This window comes from Balaenoptera borealis, assembly GCF_965194805.1.
Source record: "Balaenoptera borealis genome assembly, chromosome: 18".
NCBI lineage: Eukaryota > Metazoa > Chordata > Mammalia > Artiodactyla > Balaenopteridae > Balaenoptera > Balaenoptera borealis.
The window spans coordinates 62,396,933-62,420,830 of NC_138877.1; the positions used below are offsets into that span (position 1 = coordinate 62,396,933).

Below are 23,898 nucleotides of genomic sequence, written 5' to 3' on the forward strand. Positions count from 1 at the left end.
CATTATGGCAGAAGTAGTAAGTTTAGAATTTGGTTGTCATGTACCCAAGTGGACTGTTTACATTATGTACTATAGGTGCTATTTGCAGATATATATATGTATATATAAACTTCACATGAAAAGAAATGAAACATAAACTATTCCATTTAGGGACCTCAAATCATACCCCAGTGACTCACTTAAGCTTCAGCAGGTAGAATAATCTATGTCCTTCCAATGGAGAGGCCTGTAAAACCAGCCCATTTCTACCTAGGGTAATGTAATGGACCATAGAATATCTGTCGATGTAACTACCTTTGACTACTTCATCAAATTAAACTGAGCCTATTTAAAGCTTTACAAACCTAGTGAGACATAGTTTCTTTTAAATTCTTAGCTCAACATATGAGAAAAGCCATGGTCCATGAAAAACCTAGGAAAGCTGAAAAGGTGCAGAATTTTAGAATCATTTTTAGACTCATGATAAAGAATTTACTAATGTGAGCTCCAGGCGATATGCTTTTCTTAAATACAGAATTATTTTCTGCCATTTTGGCTCAAGCCTTCTGCAAAACTAAACTTATTAGCTATGTGTAGAGAACCAAAGGGAATGTAACAATATCCCTTTTACTGGTTCCATAAGGACAGAGATAATAATACTTGGGCACGATCAGTGTGTTTTGAATGACACTTGAACTTGATCAAACCATGAGGTATAACTATATATTAAAAAGTAGATTCTACAAGTTACACATGATTCTCTCACTTTCTATAAACCTTAACCCTTAGATATTAAACTATTTTCCAGATGAGTTATTTTTAATATACCACTTGTGTCTAGTACAGTGTTCAGCTCTTAAAAGGCCTGTAATAAATGTGTTTCAATCACTAAATGGGAATGTCAATTTCTATCTGCTTTTGAAGGGTTTGTTTGTGGAATTACATCTCCTGCATATTGTAGTAACAAATAGCCATTCCCGAATATAAACATGGCCAACTCTTTAAGAGGTGTTGAGTCCGCATGTTTAAAATAAGTATTATTCTTTAGTGAATTTTTTTTTTAACTTTTAATTCATTGTCCTGTTCCAGAACTTACTGTATTATAAAAAAAAAAAAAAAAACAAAACTCTCCACTATAATGACATAATTATTGAAAATAAATTTTCAGAGTTGGGCATTACACTGATGCCTAGCTCCAAATTTGAACTTAAATATTTTGCTAACTCTTTCAGAATTTAACCTCCAGTTTGTTCACCTCTGAAAAGGTGGGCGTTAGTTGACAGAGGCCTTTAATGGAGTCAGGATGAGAACTCATGTGTCCTGACATCTCCTTCCCATGATCTTTTATTGACAGTGTGCTGCATGACTTATTATTTTGATTGCAAACATCTTTAGTGAGATTCAAGTCAATGGTGCAGAAGCGAGGACACCAGCCCTTGAGTCCTCAGACTTCACAAAGAGTTACTTCCTGATTTCTGGAGGTGTTTTAGAGTTGTTTCACTACAGATGTTTTTCTGAAGCTTTAAAGTCCGATTATAATATACAGGGTTCATTATGTGTGGATATGTGTGATGCTCGTAGGAGAAATCTGAACCCTTGGGCAGTTTGGAAGTGATTCTTAAAGGTTCAGCATGTGACTTCTGGAATTGGATTCTATGGGTTTGAATTTCAACTGTATCAACAAACTATGTAATTTTCAACAAGTTTTGTATCCTATTGAAGCCCTGGTATCCTAACCAGTAAAGTGGAGATAGTTTTAACTTCCAGCTCAAATGGTGATTTTGAAGATTAATTCAGATGACAGGTGTGAGGCATGTAGAATAGTGCCTAGCTGGTGATCAGTGTGCAATTGATGTCAGGCATTATTACTATTTCACTGATTGGAATAAATTGTTTGCCCAGTACAGCCTTATTTCATAATTCATGTGGTGCTGCTGTTATAGATCTATTGAAGATTGTAGTGTGTCAAATATTACTGAAATCAAAATTATAGTTATATACACTTTCCCTCTTAAATAGTTTCCTTTCCTAAGCTAGACTTTAAAATATAATGTTAATATGAATTTAAAACTCCTCCTGAACTTTTTTTTACTGTAAAATTCCCAATTTAGAAGTTTAAAGTAATTGACTTCATTCTATTTTATTAATACTTTTCTTGAGTTAGTGAAAAATATAAAAGGAAGTCAACTATTTTGATCTTCAACACATTTATGAGTGTATAAGGGAATGGAGATGAATTTCCTACTTCTAATATTTCGACTAAAGAAAAAATAATCTTGCTAGTAACTTGTATAACCTCTGTTAAGTAAGTTTGATATTTAACTTGAATAACACACCATCTCTGAAGGAATTTTGGCCCATATGGTGGCTAGGACAGCATGGTTATAAATGTCATCTCTGGCAAATGGCTGCCCCATTTTGGAACTTGCCTGGTATTCCTTGGTGAATTCTCTCCAGCCAAAGACTATCAGGAAAACACCTGTGATTGAACAAGTCGGATGTATTGTTCATTGTAGTGAGAAAGAACACACACCTTGGGGAAACACGGGCCATCTCAGTAAGAGGATGTTGAAGATTGGGGCTCACTTTAGGTTACCTGAGAGAAGGTTTAGAGCTCTTTGCTCTGAATTGGGTACTGTCAGGAAGCAGAAGTAGTTTTATGACTGGGTATTTTGGTAAACCCTACGGAGAACGGGGAAGGACTACAGTGAGACTCAGCTGTAATTGGTAAAGAAGTAGTGGTTCTATATACCAGGGCAGGGAGATGTTTGGTCAATTTGGTTGATTTGAAATTATGCTCTGTGTTCAGAAATGATTGTGGAGGAGTCTTGCTTTTTGTCTTGATCCATCGCTGTCACAGAGTGACCTTGTCTGATGTTGAAGTCCTGTGAAATTCTTTATTTCAAGAGGAAAATGCCACAGTCTATCTGTGAGCAACAGAAAGAAGTCAGGCACTGCTTCTCACTTTCTCATCGTGTTCATAATATACAAGGTTAGTAAATACTGGCAAATAAAACCAATATTTACTTTAGGGCAGCTAAGTGCCGGGACTGTGCTGGTTACTTCAAATACATGACCATGTTGATACTGCACAAGAGTCTTAGTTTTATAAAGCAAGAATGTTACCTTTCTTTGCAGCCCACAAAACTGAGACTCAGATGACATGATTTACCTAAGGTCAGACATGTACTGAAGGTTGGATCACAAACAACTCTCTCCAAAACGCAGCCTCTTGGCACTAGGGCGTAATTCCTCCATGTGTTTCAGTTAGCCTGCTGGAGAGAGGGAAGCAAGGCACCAGTTCAAACAAAACAACTTGGGTGGTTTTCTTCAAACTGCACCATGTATTCTGGAAACAAGGGCTCCTATGAGAACCATTCTAACTCTCTTCTAAAATCCCCCAACTCTAATTCATGTGTTTCTCTAATAAGCATCGCACCCATAGTCTCAAATCATAGAAAATCTGTAACACAAAACAAAATGAGAACAGAGTGGTGAGGTGGGGAGTTCTGCATTTTAACCACACTGCTAACTACTGATTGAGAACAGAAGATCCTAATTAACCTACACATGACCTCAAAGACCAAATCAGTTTGGGACCTTAGATTATACTATTTGTTTTTATATTCATTCTCTGAGGCTATGAATGCATGAATATAATAAAACATTGATATGACTATAGTCATCGTGATGACTCCAAATTTTGCAATAAAAGTGAAATGAAAATTTTACTGTTTATGGAAACAATACATTTAAGACAGCATGCTGAAAAGTATGAAATCCAAAAAGTTGGTTGCTAAATGGGTAAAATGCTGTGATCTAGAAAATTTACTACTAATTCTTACTACTTCATCAGATAAAACTGGCTTTATGGTAATGTTATTAAAGATAGGAGCCAAACAATAATCTTATCACCGTATTACAACTTGATTAGAATTTTGTATTTGGGGGACTTGGTTAAATGTGTTGCATGTGGTCATGAAGGAGAGTTAAAAAAATAATAATCTACAGTGTGAACCCAATATCAAAAAAAAAGTCAAATATAACAGTTTTTTCTGAAGGCAGGATGAAATTGGTATAAACTGAAGAAAGATTATTTTATATTAGACCTTAAAATACCTAGTGAAGATCTTATAACTAGTATTAGTCCCAGGAGATTTATATTAGGAAAGCAAGTTATATGAGCCACTGAATGGTCTGGATTAGATGTGGCAAACTATCAGCCTATGAAAAAATGCAGTTTGCAGACTTGTTTTGTTTAGTCTGCAGGGTATTGATCCACTCAGGGATTTTTGAGAAAAAATGTAAGCTGATCTCTACAAAGATAAACAATAAGCCAACCGGATGATGATGGAAACGTCTGTGTGTCCCATATTTTTGCATGACATAATCAGCTGGAGTAAAGAAGGAGCAGCTGCCTTTTATGGGCTTGTGGTCAAGAGAATCACACACCTGGCACACTTTGTCTGTCTACGCCAGGTGCCCACAGACATTTATATTCATGGTCCTACTCAGGATGTTGACTTAGATTTTTTTCTTCTGGCTCTGTGGCGCTCTGTGTACATCAGTATGTTTCTCTTATCCTCATTGACATTTTATGCACACTTTTATCTTTCATGTGTGTGTGTATGGCCAACGAGAAGAGAGGCAATTTTTCAGAGGCTAAATATGTTTCATCAAATATATATATATATATATATATATATTTTCACCAAGGAAGTTTTCATTTTCATTTTAAATTTAGTGTATTAGTGATATTGATTTTTAGAAAAATCCTGGCAAATATGCAGGGCTTTGGCTCAACTAGTCACATTATCAATGTATAGATTAATTTTATTTATTAATCAGTGTTAGAATTGGATTTAGGTTGTAATTTTGCTTCAAACTATAGAGACATAATTATGAAATCATATAAGAAATTAATGTTCACTTTCTCTGGTGTACTTTTCTGGCTTTTTTATTTACTCTCTATAGGCAAGGTTAGTGGCCTGCTTGTATTGGTTGAGAGGCGTCACAGATTTCATTCAGAAAGGTCTCCTCATTAATAGAACTCTTGATGTATTTATTAAACACAGAGAACAAATCACGTTTTACATTAATGTCTTTAATTCTCCAATCCTTATTTTTAGTTGCTGTTTTTGCAACGGTAAACATTAATTTTGCAGGTACTACGGCTGTATCACAATTCTACTAGTTTTGAATTTTTACCAGAAATGAGATATGATTTTCCATTAAGATACAGCCAACTGTGAACACAAATTATTTTATTGTGAATAATAAGCTACAGTAATGAATTTCTCACAGTAATTTGTTTAAAATGCCAGATAATTTAAAATTTTTCGTTTAAAGGAAACACAGCTTTGTGTATTTCATTTGCTTGGAATCTTAGATGCAGAATAAGATTTTGTATATATTATTGAATGCTTTATATGATTATTTAGGACTTCATATACTTTGTTATGATCTTCAAGTATGACAGAATATTCCAAAGGTTCTATTTTGTAGTTGAAATATTACAGTATAGATCCATTCATTTGCTACTGGAATTATGATATCCATCTTCTGTTGTATTACTACTCTTTACATGAATAATATATATTCTAATTTTTTACCTTAATATCTGATACTGTTTTTATTCATGACTTTTTGTAAAGACTTTCACTACTAATACTGGTCAATCTTCTTCTGGCTTCCTTATTTAAGAGGCCACTACCAAATCCTTTAGGCAGTCATATAGAAGCCAAAGCATGTTGATTATGACTTTCTGGAAGGTCATGACTAACAAGCTGTAGGTCAGATTCCTCAAGTTAAGCTGTATCATGATGGCAGGAGGGGATGAATTTTGGAGGCAAATAGACTGTAAATAGTTTTACCTGACCTCCCCTAATGATTGCATAAGAGGAAAGAATTACGTGTGTTATCCACTTAAGGATGTATGCAATTATATAAAACCGATGTTAGATGCTAAAGCAAAACTCAGGAAGAGTTACTGTGATAGAACTAAAGAGAAAGAACCATTCATACTCTGTCCCTAGTGTATTCGTCAAGATTCTCCAGAAAAAAAAAGCACAGCTGGAGAGAGAGATACATATATGTATGTATATGTGTATATATATATATATATATACACACATATTTATACACTCACATGTGTGTGTGTATATAAATGTGTGTGTATGTATATGTGTATGTGTGTGTGTATATATATATATATATATATGTATGTGTGTGTGTGTGTGTATATACACAGAAGAGAGAGAGGGACAGAAAGAGAGATTGATTTATAGATTTTAAGGAACTGTCTCATACAATTTTGGGGGCTGACAATTCCAAAATCTATAGGGCAGGATGGCAGCCTGGAGAAAGTGATCTAGGGTCATTGTTTTTGTCTACCTTCTCAATTTTGGACTTGTCTAGTAGACAGTCTCTGCCTTACACCCCTCTCAGCTGTAATTCACTGTAAATACTGGAGTCCTATTGTAGAGGCAAGGTCTGAGGGAGGCTAAGCATCCTGTGGTCTTATAACTGGATCTCAGTCTTTCAGTGGGCCTGTGTCTCTAACTGTGATCTTCAGGTGGCCTTTACAGAGCTCCCTCACTTTGGCAAAGCAGGAAGGCTATAGCATTATCTGGTGGGAGCAATGTCTTTCTCTCTGCTGAGCTAAGACTCTGGTAAAGTCTTTTCCCCTGGAGAGTAGGCCCTTTTTATGGAGAGTGCTCTGGGCATATTTCATAATGATTATTCCTTGCCTCCTTCTGTTAGTGCCAAAAGGGGAGATTTGTTGGATCTTTATTGTGAGAATTGGGTGGTCTTCCTGGCGGTGAAACTCACAAAAGAGTGGGTGCCACCTAAGATTTGACCCCAGGAGTTTTCCGCTGTCATGCTATCCTGCACTCAACTTCAGCAATTTGTTAAAATTACTTTATAAGTGCTTCTATAATTTTCTGGTTCCAGCAACTTCTGCTCCAGTTGAAGATGTCAGTTGTGACTCTGTGGACTTGCCTATTGCTCCCAGTTTCGAGTGTGGGGAGGGGATTTCCCCACAAACTCAGTTCTCTGATGGAACCAAGAGAAGTCACTGATTTTCTGTTTATTCAGATTTTTTTGTCTTGTAAGGACAGGAGTGACGGCTTATAAGTTCTTATATATTGGGGCTGAAACTGGAAGTTATTACTCCATGTTGTTATAATTGAGACCTCAGAAAATTTCTCTCATTCACAATGTATGCATATATATTTTTATTTTTAAATTTAATTTTTGTTTTATATTGGAGTATAGTTGATTTACAATGTTGTGTTAGTTTCAGGTGTACAGCAAAGTGATTCAGCTATACATATACGTATATCCATTTTTTTTTCAGATTCTTTTCCCATATAGGTTATTATAGAATATTGAGTAGAGTTCCCTGTGCTATATGGTAGGTCCTTGTTGATTATCTATTTAATATATAGTAGTGTGTATATGTTAATCCCAAACTCCTAATTTATCCCTCCCCCCAACCTTTCCCCTTTGGTAAGCATAAGTTTGTTTTCGAAGTCTGTGAGTCTGCTTCTGTGATATCATATAATATCACTTATCACTTATATGTGGAATCTAAAAAATATTATACAAATGAACTTATTTACAAAGCATATATATCTTAGACAAGTATGAAAGTTATTATCTTGTTATTCTGCCGTTTATGTAAGGCACCATAATAGATATCTGATAAAAATATGGTGTACTATCTTAGACATATTTTATATGTTTGTATAATTACCATCGACCCTAGCTGTTCAGAATGGAGCATAAAGCTGAGGGCAGAAGGGTGGGAGATCCCAAAATGTAAACTGTGTCCTGATAATGAATTTTAGATTACCACCGTATTTTGGTATGCCAAGTTTTTCTTCAGAGCCCTAAAAGGTGGCCTGATGCACAAATTATAACAAGTTACAACCTAGGAATGATTTATTTTCTGAAATAATTCCACTCAATTTGTTTTAAACAACAATAACACAATGACATTTTGAATATTTGTTTATTACTTCTTTTTCTCCCAGACTTCCTCCCTTTCCCTCAAATGTTTAGAATAATGTACATTATTACAGCTATAATTTTTACTCCAGTATCATTGCTCTGGAATGGTCAACTATCTGCTAAACTTTCCCACCGAAATAAATCAAGTATTCCTTAAACTCCTTATGTCCAAAACTAAAATTATCATTTCATCTAATACAAATGCTTCTTCCTGTTCCTGTTGATGGTCTGTCACAGTTGCAGACCCACAAACGCAAGAGCTTGAGGTCTTTTGCTTCTTGGCCATAGCCGCATAATTACTAAATCCAGTTTATTCTACTGCTAAAATCTCTCTCTTTCTCTTCCCCTTATCTCTATCCTAACCCAGGTCCTCCTCACTCCCCTCCTGTACTCTTTCAACAACCCCTAACTTCCTTCTCCCTTTCTTTATGCCCTTCTCCAATCTGTGTTTCATGGTACTACGAGATTTGCCGTCCTACACTAAAGTTCTGGTCAAGCCAAACCTCCACACAAAAACCTCTCTACAGATTAGATCCTGCCAATTCACATTCGGTGTTCTCCATGATTTGGTTCCAGGTTTCTATTTATTTCTTCCATAAACATTTATTGTTTTATATATGTGTATATATATATATATATGCATATATGGATAGTTATATGTTTGTATATATATATAATACATGTGTGTAAACGTATGTATATATAATATATGAATGTCAAGTGTTATGCTGGGGGCTGGGTTATAGAGATGAAGAAAGAGAGCCTACTTGAAAAATCAGTCTAAGAAGATAAAACAAAGACCCTTAAAATAATTAAAATGGAAATCATGATGAGGATATTAGTAGAAACCCTTGTTAAGTGCAACTGGAGAGCAGTCAATGTTATGACTCTGTGACTTCGTGTGGATTATCCTCTGTTAGTCCCATGAAAGAAATTAAGTCTGGAAGAGACCTTGGGCGTCATTTTACACAATATACTCTTTCCAGGCCATTCCTCTAGTTGAATCTTGATTGCTTCTTCCTTTACTCTTCTCAAAAACCCCCAGGCACTCCACCCTCCAACACACACAAATTGGAACCCAGTAGCAGTAGCCTATTTTTTTAAAACAGCATCGTCACTTTGAGTTTATGTGAGTCTAGGCAATGTATGCCCCTTCCATTAGGCCTTTTGCAATACTGAAAATACTTTCATCACAAGCAAGTTATTACCCACAGTGACCTAGGGTATGTGGGTGCCCCAGAATAAAAAGTACTGCCCCGTCAGAATTATCTGTCTTCCACATCTATTATGTATTTACCTAAGTATGCATTATCATTCATTATTATTTGACTTTGTGTGCCTCTGTCTCATCTCTTCAAAAGGAAATTAAGTTATTTCAGTGCAGTAATAATTTCGCATTCTTTTTCCCCCAAGGGCATCTAACACAGCAGCTTACCTTTAATAGACAATGCAGAATTATTTGTGGCTGACTGATTCTAGGCTTTCAAAATTCAGTTTGTGGTCAGGTATTGGTTGAGTTTAGGAAAAAAATCAAATTTGCAGTTGATCCTGGCCTGTGGGATATGCTGTAGCTTACTACTATTTCTTCATGAATTGCCTCCTACTATTATACAAAGTCCATTTTTAAAAAGGAAAGGAGTGGGAGATTAGGTGCTAAAAGTATCTTCTTAGCATTTTCGATGAGATTTTGAACTCAAATTAGATAAATTGACATTCATGCTGCTTTACGATTTATGTCACATCTTTAAGATGTATTTGATTAAAAAAAAAAAGTTTAAGTTCCAATGTGTGTTTAGAAACATCTATGACTTAAAAAGCCCTCTCCTTTCATTTAGGAGTATTAAATAACAAGCACAAAAAAGAATAACAATAAAAAGAATAATCTCTTTCTTATATATGTATAGCATTAATGATTTAGCTACTAACCCGACAATCTTATATCCCATGATTTCTATAAATTCATGCCATCTAACACTAATCATGGCATACTGTGCAAATCTATTTTCTTTCTGAACTCTATTCTTTTGCTCTTTCATTGTCCTGGAACTCCCCTTTCTTGTTTCCATATGCCCAAGCTTTAGTGTTTTTAAAGATCTAACAAGTGCTATGAACCTTTGCTTTTCCCTGCAACGCGAAGTTCTCTTTCCTCTCTTAAACTTTACAAAGCACTCAATTATATATTTCCTACCACGGTTTTCATTTTGTTTTCTATTAGTCATTTTTTATTCTGCTAGTAAGAGTTCAGGAATGTTTTTTTTACATCATTTGGTTAATTAAGAAATTTTTCAAAACAAGATTATGCCTAAATCATGTTTCCTTTCTCCATTTCAGGCCTATAAATGCTTGACAAATAAAATATTACCTGAACTCTCTTATATGTTTTTTTTTTTTAAAGTGAGGCTTTTGGCTCTTAGGATGGGACATAAGGTGACTGGCTTTTTTCCCCTAGGACATGGAGAAATCTTAGACATATTCAGGGGCAGACAGAGGTTCTTGATTTCAAAATTCCCTTACAATAATGATTTGTGGATTAAAATAATGTAAAATCATGAAGTATTTCTGTTCCCAACATGGAACTTTCAGTGAGAGACTTGCACAGTAGACTCTCCGATTGGCCAATAATTGACATGCTTCCTACTATTTGTTTTGTTTTCTAATTGCTTTTGCTTAACCTTCTGAAGAATTATTCTTTTGAGAAAATTGAAGGAAAAATATTACATAACTTGGTCTTCTCTACAATACTGTAAGCTCCTTGAGGATATGATGGAAGTCTTTATATCCTCTAGGTACATAGAATTATGACATGTTCTGTGTAGTTATACATTAAATAAATGATAAAGAGTTAATAAAAATGACTATACATTATTAGAGATCAAAGCATCAGATTGTGTTTGGACTTCCTTTTACTGACTAGTATACTTCAATTCAACCAGTGTGAACTTTTATCCAGGAATATAAAAAATGACATCTTTTTAAAAAATTATTTAATAAATCATGTAAACTTATATGAAATTCATAAAAATAGAAAAGTTTAAAACCATGTATTCAATTTATAGAAATTATTCTGGTGTCTTGAAAAAACTTTACTCAGCTATTGAATAAATAGTAAAATTAAAATTCTAAACAGAAAGTCAAGAATATGAGAATGCACAAGAAAACATTGTATATAATCCATATTTGCAAGGTTTCTAAAAGTCATTTCATTATAATATTCTTACAGAAATTCAAAAGACTTAAGAGTAAAAATCATTATGAATTTTACTTAAGATCCCAACATTTTGCCTTTAATTACCTGAGCATAAATTCAGTCAGAGAGCATGTGCATGAAGAAGCCGTTAACATCTTTCTGTATAAAGAGCACAGAGCTCTTGCTCTCGTGCTTTCATTGCATACTCTCCTCATTTATCATGAGGTAAATGGCTTAAGATAACATCTTGCTAAGTTTTCTGTGGCAGGCTGCCTAGGTTCCCAGGAAGAATTGTCTGAAAGCTCCCTGTTTGCTAAAGGGAAGAGTTCTTAACCCTATGATATTGCTTTCACTAAGCCATCAGAAGGCTCCCTTTTGAAATCAATTGAACGGTTGATCCCTGTTTCTTGGAAAGCCTGTATTCCTCTGGGTGATATGTTTAGTGAGAAGAAAGTGGGTGAGCTTAATTATTCAACCAGGTAGGACTTGAACCAGAATTTGAACTAACTAGGATTAGATAATACTATCTCCTTTTGTAGTCAGCCTCTTCAATATTAACTTCATCCATCACTTTATAAACAGCAAAGAGTTGAAGCAAAAGAACTATAGTAAATATCATGTCTATACTTGATTTGGGTGGCTTACTAATGACCATAACAAACCTGAAAATAGGCAGTTACATAAAACTTCCTTTTCAGCACAGCAATTAATATGTGAGTCTAAGTATTTTTTGGATTCAGAGTTTATGGGTTTCTGTGATATTTTGGGGCCACATTAATTTTCTACAGCATAATAGTAATATGTTATTTTTCTCTACGATCTTGACCTTTGTACTTTGAGATCGTCAGTATCTTTTCCAAGAATATTGAAGCATAATGCTTTTGTCTGTGTTTGCTTTTGTATTTTTTATTTGGTTAAGGGTGTAGCTTCTTTTCTTGTTGTCCTTAAGTGAATTGAATCAAAGTGGAAGCAAAAAAGCTCTTCTTGAAAGTCAGTTGTCAGCTCTTGACAAATATCTAAGGATTTCAAAGTCAATTAGAAACCCCCTCCTTGAGTTAATGGTGCTCATTTGGAGTGTCTTACTCATGTCACAGAAGATTCATAGGGTGTACAGAGGCTCTCCTCATCTCTTCATGCTTCTTTTCCACCCAACTTTAAACTCAGGTTTTAAGATTTCTTTCCATTGGTCCAGCAGCATATCTCTGTTTGCTCTTCTCTAGGTGAATGGAATCATCCTTCCTCTCAAATCTCCCTTATGACTACCTAAGAATGTTCCTTATGTCAAATCGTAGTTGACTATATTCAGATCAAGAGATATCTGTAGCTACAACTCAAAATCCCTACTTCAGTATAGGACATCTGTGCTATATTCACACACTCAATTTTGTCTAATGTATTTCTATTCTATGACAGTTTGTGAAGTTTTAAGCAAGATGCTAAAAAATTTTACTGAACTGCTGAAAAATGTCAATAGTTGAGGTCTAAGGATTTAAGGGCTAAATAACCTAGCTTATAGCAACTTAGAAATACATAGTTTTCCTAACTGCATTAAGTACTATAAAAAGCAACTGGAAGCAGACTAGCAAGTTGAAACATTCTAAAGATATTGTTTTGTGACTATGCAATATTTTTGTCTTTTTAATGAGGGAGTAGAAGAGAGGATGTAGATTCCTGTCAAAGAACTGCAAGGGTATAATCCAGATGTTAATCGAGAAATTGTAAACATTCTCAGTATTACTGATTTCACATTTTTTTTGTTGTTGTTAAATGATAAGATCATTCATGGAGCTAATGATTTCTGCAAAAGAAACAAATAAGCATATTAGTAACTTATTCTGTTGAAAAGAAATCTACCACCCTCTTTAAAAATATTTTATTTTTAGAAAACAAATTAGTTAACAGTGTTATATTCCATATCATTTTTTCCAAATAGACTTTTATTCACTTAACTGTTATTAAATCACCCAATATTCATAATAATCCATAAATTGCTTTATATTTGAAATGCAAGTGATTTTAATTATATGAAATTACTAAGAAGAGAGTTAAGAAAATATGTTTTCAGAATAGCTAACTTTCCCCATTTTTCTTCTGTATTAGTCGTCTTACTTTTGTTACCTTCAGATTCATATTATTTTCTGATTGTTTTAGTATTAATTTTAAAAAGTAGAAGGTAAGCGGATTCCTGAAAGTCAAAGTTAGTCTTGTTGACCCTTGTGCCACCAGACGCTAGAAATAGTGCCAAACACATGGGAGCTACTCAATTATAATTTCTTGAACAAATGAATGAAGGAAGAAAATTTAGGGACAAATTGCCCATTGATTCAAAGCTTGAGCTTGTTTTCATAAATAAAATTAAACAAAAGCAAAATAATGTAACTCGGTATCCTTTTGCATCTACCATAAATCCTGGCAAATAGTAGGTGCTTAATATTTCCTTTATTTATTCATTAAATTGTTATTTTTATTATTCGAGTAAGAAGTTAAGACCTTGAACAAATATGTACTCGATGAATAGCTAATCATTCACAGAATCTAGGAAACAGGTGACTTTATTATTCCTAATTGGAAGAAAGAAACTGAGGCCCAAACTCAATGTCTTTCCCAACGTCCCACCATAGGGGAACAAGAACTTGAAGCCAATCTTCTGACAGACCCCAGGGTTCTTTTCACTAAGCCAACATTTCCCCAAGATGATTCCACAGAAGATACTTAATGGGATAAATATGTTTTCCCCAAGTATGATCATCTTAAACTGCTTATTTAGGTAGTAATTTTAAGTCCATCAAAGACAGTTTACTTTAAATGTACATTTAAATGTAAATATAGAATCCCTTTTTAATATTCAAAATTTTCAAAATTCTTTTTCTGTCATGAACAGTAGGTCTGCAAAGTCAGACAAATGACATTTAAGTAAGAAAGAGTGAACTATTTTCAAGGCTACCTTCTCCTTGTGTAAATATTTGAAGTTCCTAATACTGACATGATATTTTATTTATGACAACTGATTAGGGATATGAAAATTAGCAATATGAAACCAGTGTTTAAAATCTCTAGACTCTCATCTCTCTTTCAAGTATTTTCCAATATATTCAACCTTTGAAAAAAATATCTGCATTTACATGTCCTCTGTGATCTCACATTTAATTGAAAATTACAGAGATGATGATTGACTGCCTCTGATGTTTTTAGAGTTGATCCATCTTTGCTGTCCCTCCTAGGGTATCCTTCCAAGTGTCAGAACAGGTGGAAATAAAATGAATCTACACAAAACAGATATGTGATAGACAGATTTGCAATGACTATGATTAAGGACTACACCAGGTCTCTTAATTCAGGGAATTTTTGAGTACCCAGTTCATTACATCTGTTTAACCTACCCTTCATCCTTTGTGTGCGGCACTGATACCGTTCAAATCCACCACACATTTCCCAAGTGAGAACTACCTGGAGTGTGAATTTTTCTACCAATAATTACATTTTATTTAACATGAATATATCTTTTTTCATATATATAATTAAGATGAAGAGGGTCATTATATAATCAAAGCAACCAAGAGAGGGGCACCTCCAGTTTAACTTTTGTTTTATTCATTGCTATTTTTGTTGTGAAGCACTGACTCTGGGTATCATTACTTTTATGTGTTTCAAGACAGTAACTCATTCAGTCATTACTAACTCATTCATTCCCCTGAACTCACTGTTTTAATGCTCTTTATATCTATTAAAGCAATGAAACATCTTATTCTACCACTATAATAATTTGGAAATAGGAGGAATTTGGAGATTGTTTTATAATTAAGAAAACCAAGTCACTGAGGGACTCATAGTTCATGAACTTTTGTGGTGTATCTACCATGAGCCATGTGGTCTGCTACATTGTGGACTCATTCATAGACCATTCTGATGGAAAATCCAACACATGGGGACCCCTTCACAACATCAGTGTACAAGTGTATAGGTTAAACTCAGATCAGACGTTTACTCTAAAACGTATCAGTAAACCAAAATCGTATTTTCCCCAGTCAGGTGTGTTTTCCTATCTCATACACTTAAAGACAAAGATCTCAGTAAGTCTTAACAAATTGTCATACAAAATACAAAGTACTCCGCGTGATAAATAATTGAATCTAACATTCAACCATGCATTGGAAAAGGAAAGTTTGCCCTACTATCTTCTGATAAGTGTCCTTGAAGAAGGAAAGTATATACTATATATAAAATAGATAACCAACAAGGGCCTACTGTATAGCACAGGGAACTATACTCAATATTTTGTAACAACCTATAAGGGGAAAGAATCTGAAAAAGAATGTATATATATAACTGAATCACTTTGCTGTACACTTGAAACTAACCCAATATTGTAAATCAACTATGCTTCAATTTTAAAAAGTTAAAAAAAGGAACATATAACAAATTCTCAATTACTGGAGATTAAGGGCAATTTGTTGTCTATTGTAATATTCACCTTCTTGCAGATTTTAAAATGTGACTAGTATTAACCTTCACTACTGATTTTTCTAATCATGATTTGAATGATGAATGTGAAGCTCAAAATTAACATCTTGAAATTCTCCAGAAGACAAAATTTTAGTTTATTTGTAAATATTCAATGATAACTGAATTAAAAATTTTCTATGAGTTTAATACTAAGAAATTAGCTCTTTATTGATTCACTTTAAATTGGAGAATGTGAAAAATTGAATTCATCAAGATTTCTTTCACTGGTTTCTAGGCTAATGTGAAGAGGCAGGAAAATTATTTCCAAGGATACACAGTCTGAATTATGTGTGGGAAAAAAGGAAGGTCTATCTAAAAACAATGTTTTTGTGGTTTAATTCTCTAAGTGTTCTATGCACCTTTAAAGGAAAAAAAAAAGTGGTTTTTAACCACTGATTGATAAAATGATCTATTGGTAATCTTTACAAACTAATCCCTATTTTTTAATGGAAATTTATATTTGAGATTTTAAACCACCTACTCCTTCATTAAATTAAGAAGCCATTATTTCAAATATAGACATTATTTATTCTTTTTTAAAAATACTAAGTCCAAGTTTGTAATAAAAAATTACTGAGCTTATTCTCTTGGTACTACTTATTGAGACCTATGCTTCAAATTAACTTTTTTTCTTCTACTACTGCTTACAGAAATTAAATAATGTATCATTATGCAAACTGGTACATAGCATTGCCCTGCACTAGGAAAATGTAGGTTAACAAAAAATTCTTTTGAAGACTTATGAAGTAATACAATAAATAGAAATTTGATAGAATATTAAGACCTAAAGAAAATCTAGGTAATTAGTGTGTGATCAGTCTGATTTTATTGTACAATAAATTTAAGGAAAAATCCATAATGAATAAGAGAAAGATGATAAATATTGAAAAACAATAGAAGTGTATTGGAAAAAATAACTTCAATCAACTTTATGGATGTAAAATATTGGTCTATAAGAGAAGGTCCAAAAGTAACATATATTAACAAAGCACTTGATGATGCTTGTATTTAATTTAATAAACTATTGTCTTGAATATTAACACTGTTACCTATATTGAAAACCAAAGTATTAAGGAACACCATATCAAGTTGAAGAATATGTTCAAAGTTTTATTTTTATAAATTCCTTTATTTAAATTCTACTCAGAATTCTGACACAGAGAATAAATTATAAACTTACTTTATGAACACCTTGAGATATAAAAATGTTTCTTTACATCTTGAACTGTCCTACTCTATTTAGCAAAGGCACAGATGCTTCTCCTCTGTGTTAGGCATTGTAAAGTTGAACATTTCATTTGATTCTACAGGTCTTCATTTCCTGCAATGTAAAATTAAACAGACTAGGCTAAATAAACTAGAACATCCTTCAGTTTTTGATTCTGTCCTGCAAATGACTTTTCAGAGAAACATATATTAGGCGTGAATTTAATTATCATTTAAATTGCTAAAAAAACAAATTCATCTTAAAACTATCTATGGCGATTCTGTTACTAAGCCATATGACCAAACTCTAAAAAGATCTTTACAAAATAGTGAAGGAATTTTACTTGTACTAATTTACTTGCCATATTTGAAAATAAAAATTGTAGCCTATCTACACTTCTGGCTAACTTCTGAAAGAATATTAGTTCCTTATGCATAATGACCACAGATGTTGGCAATTAGTGACCTAATTTAAATATTTAATAGCTATTGTACCACACAACAGTAAAACATAAACAACTACCAAAAACCCCCAACATTACTTCAATTTCAATGATTTAAAAAAAAAAACATTAAAAATAATTGTCCATGTGATCAGAAGATCCATATAACAAATACAGAATTTATCTCCTAATTTTATAAAGTTATTTACAATGTGAAAATATCCCAAAGGTACTGAAAAATCTAGCATACTTTATTTTGCTCATTTTAAACAAATACAAAATAAGTAACCAAAATCTTGTATAAAACAAAACCTTATATTTGAATAGTCTAGATCTCTATAAGTAAACACTTATCTAAAATAAACATTTGCTACTTCTTTGATTTTTCATAGTCTCTTGTTTCAACAATACTATATAGTTTTAAATATGTATTTGTTAACTCATAAGTGTGTTCATCAAATATTTAGTGAGCTACTTTGTATTTTCTATTAGGCAGTGTGTTAAATATGGTGAGTGGGAAAAACAAGCCTGATGTCCAAGAGTGCACTTTCAGGGAGAGATAGACTGCAAATCAATAATTACAGCTGACCCTTCAACAGTGTGTGGGTGAGGGGCCCCAAGCCTCTGCACAATTGAAAACTCACATATAATTTATAGTTGGCCTTTACTATACTAAGTTCTTCTGTAACCACGGTTCCACATCCATGGATTATTCCAATGGTGGATGACATTGGTAGTACTGTAGTATTTATTATTGAAAAACATCCACGGGTAAGTGCACCCACACAGTTCAAACCCAGGTTATTCAAGGGTCAACTGTACACACCCAGTGGTATTTCTGTAGTGGATGCCTTTGTGCTTTAGGTGTTGTGGTAGACTGAAGAGTGGTCTCTAAAGATGTCCACATCCTAATTCTTGGAAACTGTGAATATGTTACTTTGTATGGCAAAGAGATTTTGCAGATGTGATTAAGGACCTTGAGATGGGAAGATTACACTGGATTATATTGGTATCTCCAATCTAATCACATAATGCTTAAAAGTGGAGAAGATTTGTAGGCCATAGTCAGAGAGATAAATCTTGTTAACCTGTAACAGAAAACTAAGGAACACGGGAAGTTGGACTTAACTGAGCAAGTGAGGGAAAGCTTCAGGTAGAAAAACCCTATGTGAAATTTACAGATGGTTAGAAATTCACTAGGCAGACAAGTTGGAAGAGCTGTCTAGGTGAAGGAACAGCACTGATGAAGTCATAGAGAAGTTAAATAATGTGTTATGAGAATTTCTAATTGTTCAAAATTGGTGACTAAAAAAATGAAAGATGGAATGGAAGGAGAAATAATTTATGTTCAGATATTGTTACTTATTATTCAAAAGAATGGAAATAATTTTCTTACACCTCATGGACAATTTTACCTGTGTGTAAATGGACAAAAACCAACATTTTTTTGTCCGAAGCACCAAACATTTTTCATCCATGGTCAAATGAAGAGTCATGAGTCAAGGTTACCCTGTCTTTACCTCATGGGACCTCAGAGGCAGATAACTCTCCTTTTCTCAAATCTCTTCAAATTTTCTCTGCAGAATAGCTTTCTCTCCTCCTTTGCTTCATTGTACTTCACAGCTTTGAATTGTAAGTGACTTTGTCTAGACTTAGTTTTATAAGATCTTTCATTTCTACCTGAGATGAATCTAATTGTCTCAGTTTTCCAATTCAAAGTTTATGAAAGGGAGAGTCTATTTGGGTAAGCTTGGACTAATGAATTGAATTTCCATAAAGCAAGGGGCATGGGACAGGTGTCCACCTCTGTCACTCAGCTGTGACCAGCGAAGCGAATGGGATTATTTAGGAGACGAAAGAACCACATAGGCCCACCCCTTCAGAGGAGGCTCTGGTGAAAGGAAAATGGACTGGACCTATAGTGGACCATCTATCTTTTTGACATTTGTTGTATTTCTAAGTTGTAATGCTCCTCTGTTAGGCTGTGAATTCAAGGACTGTGACTTTTTCATCTTTGTGACTCTAATAGCAAAAATTTAAACATTAAGTCAGCAGAATTGAAAGGACATTTCTGAGTAAAATATATTTGTGTTGGTGAAAGATGGGTACACAAGAAAGTATATAGATCAAGTATTGTGTAATAAGATACTACGCCGGACACCTGACAATACAAAAAATTAAAAGTTAAGAACGTGCTAGCTAACAACAGGACTATTGTGTCTAGCCATGGCCACATTGTTTTTGTTGCACACTAAGTAGTTAAAGTTCAAACAGAACAGGATGACTGGGATGGAGAGGTGTATGGGCATCATATCATGTAGCAAAATATTTGAAAAACATACAAGTACAAAAAAAATTAAATTCATACCATGAGAGAGAGGATAGTTATTTTTAATTAATTAAAGAACTCTAATTTGAAAAATGAAATAGAAGTACATCTAGACCTTAAGAGAATAAATAAAGTGCTTCTCAGGAACCTGGAAATAATGTAAACTGGATATCTACTAAAGCTATAAAAATAATAACATCTAACACTATAACGTGGATATTTCCAGTCTTAGCAGAACTGTGACCTCCACACTGGTAAGATTATTAGCTGGATGAACCATGGACCTATATGGATAGATAGCACCATGATTTTCCCCCTTGGTGTCATTCACCATTGAGTCATGTAAGCTACTGTTTATCAGAATTTTAGTTACTCACAGCTTATCACATTCTTAATGGATACAAAACACCTATGAGAAAATCTTTGTCCACCAGGAATGGGTCTGCTATACAATGGAATTATAGAAATGTGAATGTGGAAAAGGCAAATATTGTCAAGAGGCCTCCAAGAATGTCCATGAGAGAGTACAACTTGACACAGGGCATTTATCTGTCCAAACCAAGTGGTTTGTGAATCTCTATTGAATAGTTGGATCCATTGCATCATTAAATATTTGAATTAAATAATGAATTTCCTTTGTTCTTATTTCATGCTCAATCAACTTTTTGATTATAATCTGTGTTACCCTGTAGCTTGTTACATTGAGACAATATGATATGCAGAGGAAATCAGGGCCTAACTCATTCAATTATCCTTTACATTATAAGTTTAAAATATTAGCATTATGCTTTATTTATTTGAGTTGCCTGTGAGTAATTCTCCCTGAGTACAATCCACACCTGTGTAAGTACAGGGTGGCATCTCAAGCCCAGTGAGCAGGATACTGGCATCTTGTAAGGTGTGTCAGCTTCTCTGTAGACATCTTGAGTACCCTTTAAGATCTTGTCATTATAAATATACAATTTCTCTCTTTCCTTTCTTTCTATATATAATGTATATTTTTCTACATGTTCACTGTGATACCAATCAACATCCCAAAAGATTTTTTTTATGAAATACAACAAACTGATTCCATGATTTATACAGATAAAGAAATGTGAAGGAATAACCAAGAAAAAATTTTTTAAAAGTACAATGATTGTAGTCCTCCCTTGCTACGTGCCCCAAAAGTTCATTAACCTATAATAGAAAAAACAGAGTAATATATACATGAGTAGAAAAAAATAAACAGTTTCCATCAAGAAATACTTTATGATAGTGTTGTCATTTTAAAACAGGAAGTGTATTCAATAAATGATGTTTTGAGTACTGTCTACTCATTGGTAAGTAAATAAGCACCTTCCTTACACCACACATCTTCACACCATACAGCCTCACACATGCATTTCAGAGGAAGTCAAAAGCTAAAATTAAACATGTTCAAAGAGTAAGAAATAACAGTGGAAAATAATCTTATAATATTTGATGAGAAAGACCTTACTAACTAAGAAAAAGAAACTCAGATGCCATAATGCAAATATTTACATATTTGACAAAACTAAAATTAAGTATTCTTTAATGCTAAAATATAATTGGAGATATAAATGACAATTAGAAAAAAATATTTTTAACAAATATAATAGGTTTAGGATTATCACCGTTGAAACAATGAAAGATACCCAATAAAAAAAATGTTCTAAGATTAAGAACACACAATTCACAGAGCAAGAATTATAAAAATGTTCATATATGAACAGGTGCTTGACCTCACAATATTCTAAGAAATATATTTAAACAATAATGATTATTTTAATTTATATACTTGACCATCAACAGAAAGACTGATAATACCTGCTGCAAATGAGGATACAAAAAAATTGAACCAATCATAGACTGTACAGGTAAAGCCATTTTGAAAGAAAATTTAGCCCTATTTTCAAATTTAATATGTGCATCCCCTTTGACATGGGATTTTCTCACCAGGAATCTATCCTAGAGTAATCGTCACACATTCCTACCAGAATGTAAGCACGGAATGTCCACTGCAGAATTGTGTATCATACTATAAAATGGAAAACTAAGTGTCCATAAATAAGGTCATAATTGAATAAATTATATATCTAAACTACAGCCTTTAAAGTGAATGGCACAGAACTATAAATACTGGCAAGGATCAATCTCTAAGCTATGAAGTCAAGGAGAATAAAAGACAAGAGACAGTCCATAAATTATGTTCCTATATATGTAGAAATAAGGTGTGTGTTTATGTACATGTACAGAGGGGTTTTCCCAACTTATGAATAATAGCATATTATTTGAACATGTTGCAATAATGATTTATTCATGTATTACTTGATTAAACATGTTTCCTTTAATAATTGATGTTTTTGCAGAGTATTGTAGTATATTGCTTAGGCCAAAATAAGCACCAATGAATAAAAGTTAGAGAAACAATGTGGAGGGTTTCCTTATTATACAGTTGGCAGTGACCATGTTCCCACTGGGGCCAGATGACAATCTATCAGCAATGCCAAGAAATGGGGGGGAGGGCAGCATCTGAAGAAACAGATGACAGCTAATACATTTTAATTCTATGATTCAAAATGTGAAACTCAAAATAGTTAATCTCCAAGTATTCCTTTAATCAATCACCTACTATGCAGATACCACTCACTCTGCCAGGCGTGACTCAAGCATTCTTGCCCTGTTCACTCATTTGATGATGACATTTCTACTAGAAGGGGAACTAGATGTTGCATTTAAATATGTTCAAAGCATTCTGCAAATTGGCCCTTTTATTTAACCCATTAAGCTTAATGCCTTTTTTCGGTTCAGAGGAGAAACAAGCACTGAATTTTCTAAGCTTTCTAGCAGTGATAACAGAAACACTAAAAGGCTATGATTGAGAACTGTTGTGATGCACAAGGAGTGCCAAATGTTAGTAACACTTTTGTTGCAAATAATGTAAAAACTTTCAATTAACTTGAGTTTAAAAGTGGATTGAATTTTTCTCCTCAAGCATTCAACTATGACAATAAATTTGCAAGTTCTAAATTATGCTTTAGGCTAATACCATTTAAATAAATCTCATAGCAGTAACTCCATCATATAATGATTTTAAAAGCTACTTATTTTTTGTCTACTTCCCATTTTATTAAAGATGTTATATAATTCTGACAGCTGAATATATTCTACTTTTTCTATCAAAAGACACTTGAAATAGTGACACTATATCAAGTTTTCTGTAAATTATATATGGCCAATTTTTTATCTACAATATAAAACATCCATTCCAAAAAGTTGACAGATAATCTTAAATATAAAAGTTTAAAGATTACACAAATTTTAGGATTTTTTTTCTGAGAAATTTTACTATGTAAACATTTTTGCATGAAAGCATTATTCTTTTCCCTTTCATTATCAGTGGGGATTATAATTTATGGTAAATGGTTTAGACATTATGTTTATTGAGTACAAACATAGATTCAACAGGACATTTGACATTGTCCTAAGATAATTATGTTGCAGTGTGTTTTTTTTAATAAAGCCAATTAATCTCTTAGAGTTTAATAGTGTTGATTTTTCTAAGGTGAATGTGTTTTCACTTTGTGATTAATTAGTGTCATTACCATTTAACTGTCCTGGTTAAACATCTGTTTAAGTATCATACTCAAAAAAATAATTTGTATAACAATTTGTAAACCCACATAAAAATTAGCTTTGCAAGGTATAAGCACCAACATAGAACTTGTATATGTTTACAAAATAGTTATGTGTATATGTACATGTATGTACATATACATATATGTGTTTATATTTCTGTGTGTATATATATCAGTGCATACTTTCTAACCACATACGCCTACAAGTGATTAAACTTTAGCATATACATCTCTTAACAGCATGGTTTAAATTATTTTATTATTTTGGAGTAACAATCACTAAGTCAAAATTCACCTTTTGTAAATTTATTTATTTACTTACTTATTTTTGGCTGTGTTGGGTCTTCATTTCTGTGCGAGGGCTTTCTCTAGTTGTGGCAAGCGGGGGCTACTCTTCATCGCGGTGCGCGGGCTTTCATTGTCGTGGCTTCCCTCGTTGCGGAGCACAGGCTCTAGACGCGCAGGCTCAGTAGTTGTGGCTCACGGGCTTGGTTGCTCCGCGACATGTGGGATCTTCCCAGACCAGGGCTCGAACCCCTGTCCCCTGCATTGGCAGGCAGATTCTTAACCACTGCGCCACCAGGGAAGCCCCCA

General features: G+C 33.6%; 1 protein-coding gene and 1 long non-coding RNA gene across 2 annotated transcripts in view; one reads left to right on the forward strand and one right to left on the reverse strand.

Annotated features, from left to right (window-relative positions):
• Positions 1-23,898, forward strand: part of GPC5 (glypican 5) — a gene marked incomplete at its 5' end in the record, with an annotated part of 1,368,327 nt that overhangs the window by 880,947 nt on the left and 463,482 nt on the right. The gene's annotated exons all lie outside the window — the stretch shown is intronic.
• The window catches only part of LOC309615817, a 29,283-nt gene continuing 6,474 nt past the window's right edge, over positions 1,090-23,898 (reverse strand). Inside the window, exon 2 of the long non-coding RNA XR_014237077.1 lies at positions 1,090-23,599. This is a non-coding gene — a long non-coding RNA (uncharacterized lncRNA). The remainder of the gene's footprint in view (positions 23,600-23,898) is intronic.